We start from the raw sequence: 15,504 nt of genomic DNA, 5'->3' as shown, positions 1-15,504 counted from the left end.
ACCCTCTGCCTATGCTCAGAGGAAACCGTGGAGGTTCCCCACCTGGGAGCGGACAAGAATCTTTCTTCCTCGCTCTCTCCCTTTTCCTCTCTTCTTCCCTCCCTCTCTCCCACCTTCTCTCCCCTCCCTCTCTCTCGCTCCCTCTTTCTCGCTTTCCCTCCCTCTTCCTCTCTCTCTCCCCTCCCCTTTATCACTTCCTCTTTCCCTCTTCCCTTCCCTCCCTTTCCCCTTTCTCTCGCTTTCTCTCCTTTTCCCTCTCTCCTTCCCTCCCTCTCTTCCTCTCTCTCTCCCCTCTCCCTTTCTCACTCTCCCCCTCCCTCTCCCCCTTTCCCTCCCTCTCTCTCCCTTCCCCTCTCTCCCCCTTTCACTCTCTCCTTCCCTCTGCCTCTCTCCCCTTTCCCTGTCTCATCCTCTCCCTTTCCCTCCCTCCCCCTCCCTCCCCTTCCCATCTCCCTCTCAGTCCTCCCTCCCTCTCTCTCCCTCTTCCTCTCTTTCTCTCCCTCCCCCTCTCTCCAGGGTAGATTCCCCAAAGGTGTTTGTGGCTGACACCAAGAAAGTTTGGCAAGAGATGGCTAGCTCAACATGCCGGATGGACCACCTGTGTGTCCCCATCGCACTTGGTCCTCTCCTGTTGGGAAGTCATATCTTGAAGGTCGGTGGGCCATCAAGAGAAACCCAGAATGTTAGTTCCTCCACACACCTTTGCTGGGATGTCTAAGGGATAACTGAGCATCGTCGGGACTCTTAGCACCCAACATACACGAGACCAGAGACTGGGGGTGGGGGGAACAGGGTGTTCTTCAGAGAATGTCCTAATGAATGAAAGCTGCTGAGGAATACACAGACTGAAATAGGACAGAAAATAGAGAGCCTGGCAGATGGAAATCGTTTGTCCTCTCCTGGTCCTCGCTTAACCCTTGTGAATTATTAGCTGGGCTTTTCAACCAACTCCTCTTATTTTATTTATTTTAGGCTAATTTCACCCCGCTTTTCTTCTCAAAATAACTTTGCGGGGCGGGGGGGGGGGGGGAACAGAGGCCTTGTTTGTCTCCTGAAGCGGGAGAGAGAGGCTCGGTGGCACGGAGATGCCCCAATTTCGTCTCTCGGTTCCCATTCCTCTCATCGCCAGGCGGTGATGCACCCATCGGTCATCGGACCCAGGAGAGCTGCCAAGCAAACCTCCCTGGCTGCAATGCCCAGGTGTGCCCAACTGTCTATTAAAAGAAGAGAGACCTGGCTTTGATGTGCAGCTGGGTGGGGCATGGTGATCTCACCTTCCCTTGCCAACTTTTGAAGGCCAAAGGTAACAACGCAGTCGCTTCCGGCAGTTAATGGCAGAGCCGGCTCGGAGAATCTGGCTGGCAGGGCAAGGAGGAAATGCCCATGATGGGTAAACAAATGTGCAATGCCAGCTCCTCTTTTATTCTCCACCCGTACAAGGGAACACCCAGCCTCGGGCAGAGGCCAATTTTGATAATGTCGGGTTAAACAGCAGGGAGGAGCACTCAGCCGGGTGTGGCGTAAAGGCGGCCTGTTTTAAATCACCCTCTAATCCAGGGCTCCCCCACCTATCTGGAACGGAGGCCTCATGAGGGATGCTGGAATGGACATTAAGTGTGAAAAACTGGTCGTAGGTCCCTTTCTCCAGTCCTGTTGCAACTTTGGTCATTAAACCAGGCATCAGCAACTTGCAGCTCCGGAGCCGCATGCGGCCCTTTCATCCCTCTGCTGCAGCTTCTGTCACTAGTTGGCGCCACAGTTTTGAGAGGAACTTCTGGTTGTGGGAGTGGGGAGAAGCACGGCACGCCAGGAAGAGACTATGGCAAAGGGTGGGTTTTTCTGATGGGCTCCACAATTGAATGGGGGGGCTTCCGTTTAGAACTGTGGCTCTTTGGGGGTTTTAAGGTTGCTGACCCCTGCACTAAACAAACGGCCATATGTTGAGGACTACGTGTCATGGGCCTCCACTTCCCAAGAAGGAAACAATAACAACACGGCTGCAGCCAGCCCCCTTTGATTGAACTCCGTCCTTCCCCAACTGGGTGCCTCCCCCCCAATTCTCACCTCCATTAGGTCAGAATTCCTCAACCTTTCCAGGTTGGTGACCCAAAGGCAGGGGAGGGGGGAAAGGGGGGGATGGTTTTGTGTGAGGGGCAGGCACATACGAGTGGGGCCCTGACAACCCGAGATGGTCATGGTGACACAGGAGTGGGCCTGTGAGTGTGTGTACGGGGGCACATACTGCCAACTACCCACACAACCCGGTGGCCAATAGGTGTGGTGGCCCACCAGTGGAGCTGGCAGCAGAGTCGGACAGTGAGGAGGTTGGGGAGAAATATGGCCCAGTCCTGGAGTCTGGGGAAGGCTCTGATGAGGGCTCTGTGTTGGAGGCAGAGAGAGGGCCAGGGCTGTATGCCAGTTATCAGCTGCCTTCAGAGTCAGTGAATCAGAGGAACAGCTGGAGGCTGTTCCCAGTGTGTCCATGTGCAGAGTTGCCAGACGAAGGGAACAGCTAAAGAACAGGGGTCGACTTGGGAGTAAGGCCACAGGTGGAATGTGAATGGCCCCTCCCAGAGGAAATAAAAGAGGAGCGAAAGGGGAGTGGAGTTTGCAGGAGACAATTAGTTCGCTTCATTGGTTCATGACTCTCCGAGACTCTTTGCCAGGTTTTGCAGATCTCGACCTGGCAACTCTCCAAACCAGATAAGGTCTGTGACTGTAAATCCTTCCTGGAAAGACTTTGCTGGAGGTGAAGGAGTAGAACTCACAGTCAATGAATAAAAGCGGGTTTTGTCCTGGGCCAGGAGTTTGCTTCACGCTGTTGGGTCAAAACAATAGGCTGCGCCCCAGTAGTGGACCGAGGCCCACAGTTATGGACCCCTACTTTAGGGGGACCCCATAGATTGTGGACCCCTGCTTTAGGGGGTCTCTGGAAATTCTCATTTGATACATCCAGAGGGTCACACTTGTGTGGGGGGGGGGGAGGAATCGGACAACTTGCTCCAGCCAACTTGCTGTGGCCAACTCATCAACGCCAACTTACTCTGCAGGGCAACTCAGTACAGCCAACTCACCGTGAGATAGCTTCTTTCGGACAATTTAAGAATTCTATTCAAATATTTGAAATGAATTACAAAATCGTTTGCCATTCACATTTCATTCTGTGTCCCTCCTTTGGCATCCTTCCTCTGAATGAGTCCATCCCACCGTTTCCTCGATATTCGTATAATATCATTGTCCTGGGTGAGATGGCAAAGCGAGTTATCCTGCAACAAGTTGGCCAGTGGCAAGTTGGCTTTCGGTGGGTTAGCCGTGGTCAGTCGGCCATGGGAAATTTGACGGTGGTAAGTTGGCCCTAATTTTCATAGACCCCCCCTTGTGGGAAGCTTCCATGCCCAGGGGTGGGCTTCAAAAATTTTAGCAAGGGGTTCTCTCGCCAGTTGCTGGGTGGGAATGGCCATGGTGGGCGTGGCCTAGTCGGCCTTCTCACCATGGTGGGGGGGGGCTTTTTTGCCCTCCCCAGGCTCCAGAGGTTTCTCTTGTGCCTCCGGGAGGGCGAAAACGGCCTCCCCAGGCTTCAGAGACCCTCGGGAGGCTAGAAACAGGCCTGTTTTTGGCTCTCCCTGAGACTCCACGTGCACTCTGCACTTACCTGCCTTCAAAATGGGCTGCTGGGAGGGGAGGGGTGGGTGGGGCCAGCCAGGGATGGAATTTGGGGGTTCTCCAAACTGCACAGAATCTTAGCTAGAGGTTATCTCGAAGCCCCTGCAGTCCACCCCTGTCCAGGTTATATGTTAGGTTATATCAAGGCAGGAGAAAAATAACATCCTGGCTAGCTGCTTCGACCACAATCCCATTTCCAACCTAGCTTGTGTGGGGCAACAGGGACTTAAAAGACAGACACCCCACCACGCCTCACATTTACAATTTGCCAGGGCCTCTTAATGGTCGGTCTTAAGAGAGCTAAGGCAAGGTTAAGCCTCAAATTACAAAGCCTCGGAGATGGGGGGTTGCGTCTCGCCTGCCTTCCCCTCTTCCTTCCAATTAATGTGGGGATTGGACCACATTACACAATGCGCCACATTCATACCCTCAGTTCCCTAGAAGGATTTCAAGTGTCCTTTCTACAGGGTGGAAATTTATCCCAGCAACACGTCTGTGGAGCTTCTCAATCATCCAAGCTGGGGTTCAGCGTTGGTTTTCACATTTTGTTACCGCTGGTTCGCCTCGGAAACGTGGGACCGCATAGACTCGGGGCGGGTGGGCGAGCCACCCACAATTTCCACTACCGGTTAGAGGGGAAGCGGTCAAAACCGGCTTAATATGACCTCTGTCAGGGTTGTCCCAAATATGCTCCCCCCCTCCCCGAAAAAAAAGACAACTGGGCTTTCTTGTTTTGTTTTTTTCCCTCTGAAAAGGTTTCGCTTCTCATCCGAGAAGCTTCTTCGGGTTCTGCTTTAGTTCTTCAGAGAGTTTAGAGTTTTATTTCGTTTGTATGCCGCCCTTTTCCCTAAGGGGACTCAGGGCGGCTCACAACTCAAAGAAGGGAAGGGGAGATACAGACAGTTTAACAACAACACAAAACAATGCATAGTTAAAAAGCACAACAATCATACCATTCGAGATAGGGGCAGCGAATCTTTAGCCCCAGGCCTGCCGGAACAGCCAGGTTTTAAGGGCTGTGCGGAAGGCCTGGAGGGTGGTGAGGGTACGAATCTCCACGGGGAGTTCGTTCCAGAGGGTCGGAGCAGCCACAGAGAAGGCTCTCCTCCGGGTAGTCGCCAGTCGACACACTGGCCGGCGGATGGAATTCGGAGGAATAGTTCGGAAGAACTAAACTTTTTTTTCAGAGAAAAAGAAACACAAAGTCCTCTTTTTTGGTGGGGGGGAAGCACCTTTGGGAGAAGGGGAAGAAAAAGATGTTTTCCCCCATGCAACATGTTTATTTGTCCTGTTGGAAGCCCTCTTTTCAGATGGTGGAGGGTCTGGAGGAGAATTTTGGCAAATAAAGCCTGGCCAGTGGTGGGATTCAAATAATTTAACAACCGGTTCTCTGCCCTAATGACCAACTGGGTGGGCAGGGCTTGGTGGTCATGTGACTGGGAGGGCGTGGCCAACTCAACATCACTCACGCCGATGGACACTTCATTTTAGCTGTTACAATGGAATCAGGGTTAATCAGAGAGGCAGTTTCTGTAAGCAGGGCAACAAAGATGAGGCTAGAAACAACACCAGGATGTTTCCTTCCTGCCTTCCTTACAGGATTAGCCCTGTAAAGTGGGGGGAAAAACAAAAGGAGATTTCTTCCAGCAACCGGTTCTCCGAACTGCTTAGAAAGTTACCAACCGGTTCTCCTGAACAGGTGCGAACCGGATGAATCCCACCGCTGAGACTGGCCCCCAAGTCAGAGAAAACAGCCCCATGCAAAACAAATTTCTTGAGGTTCGTCATGAAAGGGAAAAAAAATGTCTTTATATCTATAAAAAGGAAGCAGTATGCTTCCTCCCATATTTGGGCATACCAGGGATTGTGACACAATACATACCCATTTCCCTGGCTTAGCTGATAAAGGAGGAGAGCCTGTGGCTTAGTGGCTAACACAACTGCCTAATATGTAATACAGCACAGGTTCAAATCCCAGTAAGGGTATGGCTAGCTGATGAGAGCTAAATAGTTTGAAATAGATCTATACTAGTCTCCCTTTATTTATTTATCAGCACAAATGCAACGTATGTATGTATGTATGTATGTATGTATGTATGTATGTATGTATGTATGTATACATTAGACATTTCCAAATCGCTTCCTTGCAAATTTGCAGAACCGCCTGGCCTAAATTTAGACTAATGCAGGGATCATCTGCCCTCCTTTACAAGAAGAGAAACAAGCAAGTCTCTGCGTTCCCATCATTGAGAAACCTAACTATCACTTTAGGAGGCCAGCAAAACGGTTCTCTTTTGCTGCGTGCCAGAGAGCTATAATTAAGGTTGCATGCAAACTGAACATTACTCAAACAGCGGGGAATTTCAGAAGTACATTTTGCCTTGGATTAATTCAATTTTTTTTTCTTCTCTTTCTCTCTCTCTCTTTCTCTCTCTCTCTCTCTCTCTCTCCGCTGCATTCCAGCTCAAGCTTCAAATTTCTGGTCATGCATGGCATAGATTAAAGCTAAAGGTTCCCCTCGCACATTTGTGCTAGTCGTTCCTGACTGCTCATCTCCATTTCAAAGCTGAAGAGCCAGCGCTGTCCGAAGACGTCTCCATGGTCATGTGGCCGGCATGACTCAACCCCGAAGGCGCACGGAACGCTGTTTCCTTCCCACCAAAGGTGGTTCCTATTTTTCTACTTGCATTTTTTAACGCGCTTTCATTGCGAAACGTGCTAGGTTGGCAGCAGCTGGGACAAGTCATGGGAGCTCACTCCATTATGCGGCACTAGGGATTTGAACCGCCGAACTGCCGATCTTTCTGATCGACAAGCTCGGCATCTTAGCCACTGAGCCACCATGTCCCTGGCATAGATTGGCCAGTGGCAAATCCTTCAAAACTGGGATTTATCTCAGCCTAGCTGAGGTTTTGGAGATTGTAACAGGCATTGAAATCTTGAGATGGGCATTGAATCCAGCTTCCTTAAAGTTATCGGGGTAAGCAAAACTGGGGAAATTAATTGCGTGGGCATGTCATTGCCCACGGGGGTTGTGTCCCTCCCCCGCCAAGGCTTTGGATTAGTGTTCCTATCAGACCTGGCCAGCATGACCAGGGTTCACCAAGGATCATGGGAGTTGTAGTCTCAGGGTACTTTAGGAAAAAATGAAAATAATATGGCTCCTTGGCGTTTTGAGTTAAGAATGAAGGAAAGGAATATTTATTTCTCCCCCAAGTTTGGATGGAAATCTTTTTCCAGGCAATGGCAATAGTTCCCCTCTCCTCTTCCTCCTCCTCCTCTTTCTCATTATCCATCTCCTCCTTCTCCCTCTTTTCATCTCCTTTCCCTTCCTCTCACTCTTCTTTCTCCCTTTTCTTCTCCTCTTTCTTTCTTTTCTATTCTCCCTTCTCTTCTCCTACTTTTTCTTCTCCTCTTCCTCTCTCCCCCTTTCCTCCTCCTTCCTCCTCATCTTTCTCATTATCCATCTTCTCCTTCTCCCCCTTTTTATCTCCTTTCCCTTCTTCTTCCTTCCCTTTTCTTTCTTCCTTTTCTACTCTTCCTTCACTTCTACCTTTTCTTCTCCTCTTCCTCCCTTTCCCTTTTCTCCTCCTTTCTCCTCTTCCTTTCTTTCTCATTATCAATCTCTCTCTTTTCATCTCCTTTCCCTTCTTCATCCTTTTTTCTCCTTTCTTCCTTTTCTTCTCTTCCTTCTCCTATCCTTTTTTCTTCTCCTCTTCCTCCCTCTCTCTTTGCTCCTCCTTTTTCTTTCTCCTTCCTCTTGTTTTTCCTCTCTTCCTCCTCCTCCCTCTTTTTCTCCTTTCCCCTTCTCCTCCCTTTTTGTTTTCACCTCCTCCTTCTTCCTCTGCTTCTTCTCCTTCCCTTTCTTCTTTTCCCTCTTCCTAGCCTTCTTTTTCCTGCTCCTCCCTTTCCTTCTCCTCCCTTGTTCTCGTGCTCCCTCTCCTTCCCTCTTCCCCAAAGCTGGGAGCCAAAGCAGATCTCCAGTTTTTAGGTGGCATATTGTTCTTCTGAGATATCACGAGATTTTTAAAGAAATAGGAATAGATTTTTCAGTGTGTGTGTGTGTGTGTGATGCACAAATGATGAGTTTGTTTTCAGGGGGAGTAAGACGAGTCTTTTCATGTTTGTGTATCTTGTCAAGTTGATGTAATGTAAAATTGGAGGTGGTGACCCTTTCAGAGCTGTAGGCAACAACATTTCATTTTTAATGTATGCCAATTAGTGTATATTCAAACCAACAATAAAGTTATTCTATTCTACTCTGTTCTATTTCATTTCTATTCTATTTTCTCTCTTTTTCTCTCTTCTATTTCTATTTTATTTCTCTTCTATTTTCTCTTCTATTTCTCTTCTATTTTCTATTTCTCTTCTATTTTCTCTATTTTCTTTTCTATTTTCTCTCTTCTATTTCCTTCTATTTCTATTTCCTCTCTTCTATTTTCTCTTCTATTTCTCTTCTATTTTCTATTTCTCTTCTATTTTCTCTATTTTCTTTTCTATTTTCTCTCTTCTATTTTCTTCTATTTCTATTTCCTCTCTTCTATTTTCTCTTCTATTTCTCTTCTATTTTCTATTTCTCTTCTATTTTCTATTCTCTTCTATTTTCTATTTTCTTTTCTATTTTCTCTTCTATTTTCTTCTATTTCTATTTCCTCTCTTCTATTTCTCTTCTATTTTCTCTCTTCTATTTTCTTCTATTTCTATTTCCTCTCTTCTATTTCTCTTCTATTTTCTCTTCCCTTCTCTTTTCTCTCCTCTTTTATTTCTCATCTATTTTCTCTTTTTATTTCTCTTTTCTCTTCTATTTTTTCTCTTCTCTTCTATTTCTCTTCTATTTTCTTTTTCTTTTCTATTTCTCTTCTATTTTTCTCTCTTCTATTTCCTTCTATTTCTATTTCCTCTCTTCTCTTCTATTTCTCTTCTATTTTCTCCACTCTTCTCTCTTCTCTTCTATTTCTCTTCTATTTTCTTCTCTTTTATTTCTATTTCTCTTCTATTTTCTCTCTTCTCTTCTATTTTCTCTTCTATTTTCTCTCTTCTATTTCTATTTCTATCCCAGATCGAGTCTATTCAAAAAATCTAACTTGACCAACTCTTACAACTAACGTCAGATGCCAGAGGTGCATTCATGCAATCCAGTACTTTGGAAACGATGACAGAAAAATACATCTACTCATAGGTAAGACCCTCTGAGATGGATTAAAGGGCCTTACTCCTAAATGAACAGGATTTCAGCTTGAAATACACATTGAAGAACGGGGGGGGGGGGGAATACCAGCAACACACAAAGCTAAGAAAAGCAGCAGCTGGAGAAATGCCTTGCGGGAATGACAAATATAAACGCATAATATATACGGCTGAGTTTTTAACTCAGGCTTTTATTGCCCCCTGGTGAGAGCTGCTGGCCACACATTAAAAAAAAATTAAGACGTGGGGAGGAAAATCAACGGAGGGGGGAAAAAAACTGCAAGAAATAAACCTTTTCCCGAATTCTCTTGCAAGCAATTTGGCTTGTTCGCTGTTCTTCCTTTGTGCTTCCGTGCCGCTAAATCAAAAGCTCCTTTCTTTCCAGAAATACCCATTTATCAACTCCCCTCTGGTTTTTCAGGAGTCTCCTATATAGCTGCTGATTTACTGTTTGGCAACCAAAGTCCTTCGGGTCCCATTCAGCCCGATCCTTGGCCCCACTTCTATCTTCGTCTCCGCCAGTGAAGAAAGACTGAACTTCCATCTAGTTCAAAGGGTCAAGGAAATAGGTTGCTCTCTGAAAGACCACCAAGGGGCTGACTCGTTCTTAAATAATAGAATAGAATAGAATAGAATAGAATAGAATAGAATAGAATAGAATAGAACAGAATAGAGCAGAATAGAACAGAATAGAACAGGAACAGGAACAGGATAGAGAGAGCAGAGTTAGGGTAGAGTAGGAATAGGGTAGAGTACAATAGAAGTAGAGTAGAATAGAGTAGAGTAGAGTAGAGTAGAATAGAATAGAATAGAATAGAATAGAATAGAATAGAATAGAATAGAATAGAACAGAACAGAACAGAATGAGCTGGAAGCGACCTTGGAGGTTTTCTAGTCCACTCTTCTGCTTAGGCAGGAAACCCTACACCACTTCAGCAAATGGTTATCCAACATTTTCTTAAAAACTTCCAGTGTTGGAGCAGTCACAACTTCTGGAGGGAAGCTGTTCCACTGGTTAATTGTTATAACTGTCAGGAAATTTCTCCTTAGTTCTAAGTTGCTTGTCTCCTTGATTAGTTTCCATCCGTTGCTTCTTATCCTGTCCTCAGTTGCCTTGGAGAATAGCTTGGCTCCCTCTTCTTTGTGGCAACCCCTGAGATATTGGAACATTGCTATCATATCTCCCCTAGTCCTTCTTTTCATTAAAGGATGCCAACTAGACATATCCAGTTCCTGCAACCGTGCTGCATATGTTTTAGCCTCCAGTCCCTAATCCTCTTTGTTGTTCTTCTCTGCACTCTTTCTAAAGTGTCTCAACATCTTTTTTACATCATGGCGACCAAAACTGAATGCAGTATTCCAAGTGTGGCCTTATCAAAGCCTTATAAAGTGGCATTAACCCTTCACGTGATCTTGATTCCATCCCTCTGTTGATGCAGCCTAGAACTGTGTTGGCTTTTTTGGCAGCTGCTGCACACGGCTGGCTCCTATTTAAATGGTTGTCCACTAGGACTCCAAGATCCCTCCCACAGTTACTACTGTTATTCTCTCTCTCTTGTTCTGAATCTCTACAGAACAAGAATCTTTACCAAATACCAGTCTTTCTCATTCTGCATTCTTCTTATAGATAGTCCTGGTCTTACAACTGGTCCTTCCGGGACCGTTCAGAGTTACGACAACATTGGGGAGGGGGGGGAATGACTTAACAACCATTTTTCACACTTAACGACCATTGCAGTTCTGGATGGATCAAAGATAACCTTTGGGATGATTTTGTTAGATAAGAAAGTATTGTAGACTTTCTACACAAGTAAATTACAATACGGGTAGTCCTCGACTTACAACAGTTAGTGACCGTTTAGTGACCATTGAAAGTTACAACAGCACTGGGGGAAAAAGTGACTTGTGATCATTTCTTACACTTATGAGCGTTACAGCATTCCTCTGGCCGTGTGATCCAAATTCAGAGGCTTGGCAACGGACACATTTACGATCAGGGGTGAGTTCCTGCCAGTTCTAACCTCTTCTATAGAAGAGGTTCCAGAAATCTACAGTGCCGTTTAGAACCAGTTCCAGCTCCCTCCCCCCCCCCAATCCGCACATCATCAAAATGAAGAGCGAGAGGAGGCATTCTGGGAGTTGAAGTCCACAAGTCTTAAAGCTGTCAACTTTGAACACCCCTGGGGTTTTTGTTTTCTAAAGGGTGAGGGGTGCAAGGCTCTTGTAACTTGACAGCTTTAAGACTTGCACACTTCAATGCTAGAGTTCCTGAGCCAACATTTTGGTTGCTAAGCAAGAGCGTTGTTAAGTGAGTTTCACCATATTTTACAAGTTGGCCATGCTCACTTAGTCACATGGCTGGCAAGCCACTCCCACTTGATCACATGGCTGGCAAGCCACTCCCATCTGATCACATGGCCAGCAAGCCACTCCCACAAAGCAGGCCACACCTACAGAAGAGGTTCTAAAAAAATTTGAAACCTGCCACTGTTTACGACGGTCGTGGTGTCTCAGGGCCACGCGATTCCCCTTTGCGACCATCTGATGAGCAAAGTCTGTGGGGGCTTTCGCCACAGTGTTACTAACTTAACAACTGCAGGGATTCATTTATTCTACTGGCAAGAGAGATCGTTAAAAAGCGGGTCAAAATTCACTGAACAGATGTCTCACTTAGCAACCAGATTGCTGGGCTCAACTGTGGTCGTAAGTCAAGAACCAACTCTATTATTCTGATTTATTCTCCAAAGCACCTGAGGGCAGGACAAGAAGCAATGGGTGGAAACTAATCAAGGAGAGGAGCAACTTAGAACTAAGGAGAAAATTCTTGACAGTGAGAACAATTAATCAGTGGAACAGAAGTTGCCTCCAGAAGTTGTGAATGCTCCAACACTGGAAGTCTTTAAGAAGATGTTGGATAGCCATTTGTCTGAAGTGGTGTAGGGTTTCCTGCCTAAGCACGGGGTTGGACTAGAAGACCTCCAAGGTCCCTTCCAACTCTGTTATTCTGAGGATGGGTGATCTGGTCATTCCCCACAGTGGGGCATAAACACTTAATGCAAATTCAAGCTCGCCTTTTCAGAACCAGCTGGACAGCCTCGTTTCCCCAGAAGCGGCTCAAATCCTAATCCAGCCCCCCCTTCACTAATTCCCCCCTTCACTGCCCACCCATTGTGTTGGCCTTGGCTACGGGAACGGAGCTGTGTCACATCTTGGCATGAACTTGCAAAGAATCCCCTGGGTGAGCATTTGGGTGTTTGCCCATGGGTGTCAGCTGTCGCCATGCCTCCCCCTCCCCCTCTGGAGAATTTGTCCCCTCCCTTCCCATTGTCTCACTTTGCAAGAACCCAAGGAGACCAGGACGGGCAGGGGGTTTTAGAGTCCCACTGTCTGATTACAGAAGGAAGGTGTGGATGATGCTGGAGAAGGAAGGGAAGGAAGATTTGACGTTGTGCAGAAGCATTTCTACAGCATCATCTCTACATTTCTCCAACCTGGCAATCTTGAAACAGGTCCCTTCTGATTATCTTGATTGAGCAGGGAGCCTGTTTCGCAAAAGGTCCTAGACCAGCAGTTACCAACTGGGGGTCCGCGAGAAAATTTTGGTGGGCTGCAGAAAAATGATTTGCATTTTTTTATAATGCACTAAATCGGGGGTCCTCAAACTACGGCCCCTGGGACGGATACGTGCAATGAACGTTTGTGTTGCTGCAGAGTCTCCCCCTTTGGGATCTTTTTGTGGAGGCAGAAATTCCAACTTGGGGTCTCCTTCAGCCTCCTGGTGGGGGGGCTTTGAGCGAAGGCTGGAGGGAAGAGCCACTGTTGGTGAAGAGCCGGAGGGCCTCGTTCCAGTGGGATGGCATCATGCCCTGGAACTGGCCGACCATCTCAGCCTGCTGAGCCTCCAGGTGCAGGCACTCCTGTAAGTCTTCCCTCTGCTTGGGAAGCCTATGCTCCTAGTCCTCAGTGAGGTGCTTCCGCTGAGCCTCCTTCTCGGCCAGATCCAATTTGAATGAGCTGTTTTGCCAACTCTTTCCCCTGGGGGCTGCTCAGCTCCAGCAATTGCTCCCTGTTGGGGCCCTAAGGAGACCAGGCAGGTGAGGAGGGGCTGGGAGGGGAGGGGCGAGTAGAGGCTGGCGAGGTGCCCCTCGATGTGAGTGACATTAAGTTGGCCACACCCATCATCATATGACCATCTAGCCACACCCACCCATCCGGTCATTAGGCAGATCATGTAAAGCGGTTTACAGACTCTGTAAACTGCTTAGAGAGGACTTTAAAGCACTTTGAAGCAGTATATAAGTCTAAGGGCTATTGCTATCAGTCTAAGTCTCTATCTATCTTCTCTCTCATCTATCTATCATCTATCTATCTATCTATCTTCTTTCCTATCTATCTATCTATCTATCTATCTATCTATCTATCTATCTATATCTACATTTACAGCATACATCTATTTATCCATCCATCTATTAATCTATCTATGTGTCTATCTATTCATCTCTATCTATCTGTCCATCCATCCATCTAATTTATCATCTATCTGTTTCTTTCAAATCTATTTATCTACCTATCTGACATCTATTTCATCTATCTACTTATCTAATCGGCCTATCATGTCTATTTACTATGTCTGTCTGTCTGTCTGTCTGTCTATCTACTTGATCATGTATATCTATCTGTGTCTGTCTCTTGTCTAATCTATCATCTGCCTACTTAACTACCTATCTAATGTCTATTTCATTTATCTAATCTATCATGTCTATTTACCATATCTGTCTGTCTATTATCTACCTATTATCTATCTCATCCATCTAGCTCTCTAATTGATCGTGTGTATCTATCTACATCAGGCTCTGTCTAATCTACTTATCTACCTATGTATTTCGTCTGCCTACCTCTCTCATTGGCCTATCATGTCTATTTACCATGTCTTTCTGTCTGTCTATCATCTACCTACCTACCTAGCTATTATCTATCTCATCCATCTAGCTATCTAATTGGCCATGTATTTCTATCCATGTCTTTGTCTAATCTATCATCTATCTATCTATCTATCTATCTATCTATCTATCTATCTATCTATCTATCTATCTATCTATCTATCTATCTATCTATCTTCTCTCATTATCTTCTCTCTCATCTATCTTCTTTCTCATCTATCTATCTATCTATCTATCTACGTATCTATCTATCTTCTCTCTCATCTATCTTCTTTCTCATCTATCTTTCTATCATCTATCTTTCTATCATCTATCTATCTATCTATCTATCTATCTATCTATCTATCTATCTATCTATCTATCTATCATCTATCTCTATCCACGGTGGCGCAGTAGTTAAGATGCACTGCTGACTGCCGGCTGCTTGCAATTTGGCAGTTCGAATCTCACGAGGTTCAAGGTCAATTCAGCCTTCCATCCTTCGAGGTGGGTAAATTGAGGACCCAGATTGTTGGGGAAAAGAAGCTGACTCTGTAAACCACTTAGAGAGGGCTATAAAGCGCTATAAGGTGGTATATAAGTCTGTGCTATTGCTATAAACAAATAAAAACTCTACAGGGGATGCCAGAAGCTGGATTCCTATTCCGAAATCCTATACGGTGTGCACCAGGCTGGAGAAAGGATATTTATGTTGGATCCACTCAGTTTGTCTATGGAGATTCTGAGCCATCCAGGACATGGTTGTCCCAAAGGTGGTTTTTTTCCAAGAGGCAACAAGACTTTTTGCTTTTTCTTTTGAAGATGTTTCGCTTCTCATCCAAGAAGCTTCTTCAGCTCTGAGTGGCTGGAGAATGGAAGGATTTATACTCCTTGCAGACAGCTGGTCATTTGCATCCTTTTAGAGAGTCGTTGAGGCCACTTGGAGGTTTATCTCACAGTCCCCTGAGTAGTGCTCCTGGTTCCTGTAGTCTGCAACTGACCTGGATGACTCAGAATCTCTAGAGACGTTTAGCTATACAATTTGGGATGGACACCTGTTGTGGCTCAGCAGGAGCCGTTGGAGCTGCCGATGGACTCCGACAGCGAGGGGCCCTATGAGTTGGCTCTGGAGGATGTGGAGGAGCCTGGACAGGGTTCCGACTCCGAGCAGGGTGCAAAGAGGCTGGTTGGCCACCAGGAGGCGCCTGAACCTTGGACCAGTGGGGAGGAGACGAGGGAGTGTGATCCTGGCGTCATGCATTGGAGCAGTGGGGAGGAAACAAGGGAGTTGGTCCTGGATGCCTGGCAACGGAGAGCTAATAGGCGTAAGGAACAGTTAGGCAGTTACAGGAGATAATTGCACTCAGCCGGTGGTAATTAGGCTCCTCTCAAGACTATAAAAGGAATGCTTGTGCACACGCTCATTGCAGGAGTCAACGTATTCACTAGAGCTGGAGAACTCTTTTGCTGCCAAGGTTAGTCTGTGCTGGATTGCTGCCAAGGTCTTGTCTGTGTGTTAATAAATCCTTGAAGTATCTTTGTCTCGGAGTACTTTGGTGTAGGATGAGGGGGGTCAGAACAGACACCCTTGGAATGGATTTCCAGAGGGAAAAATTGCAGACTCCAGGAACCATTTGCACCACTCAGGTGACCCTGAGGACACAGATAAGGCTCCAAGTGGCCTCAACGACCCTCTAAAAGGATGCAAAGGACCAGCTGTCTGCAAGGAGCATCA

This window comes from Thamnophis sirtalis, unplaced genomic scaffold (genome assembly GCF_051295495.1).
Source record: "Thamnophis sirtalis isolate CommonGarterSnake01/CBP01778 unplaced genomic scaffold, rThaSir2_p1.2 scaffold_2, whole genome shotgun sequence".
In the NCBI taxonomy this organism is placed as follows: Eukaryota; Metazoa; Chordata; class Lepidosauria; order Squamata; family Natricidae; genus Thamnophis; species Thamnophis sirtalis.
The sequence above is the reverse complement of the archived record's forward strand: the minus strand, read 5'-3'. Positions refer to the sequence as shown.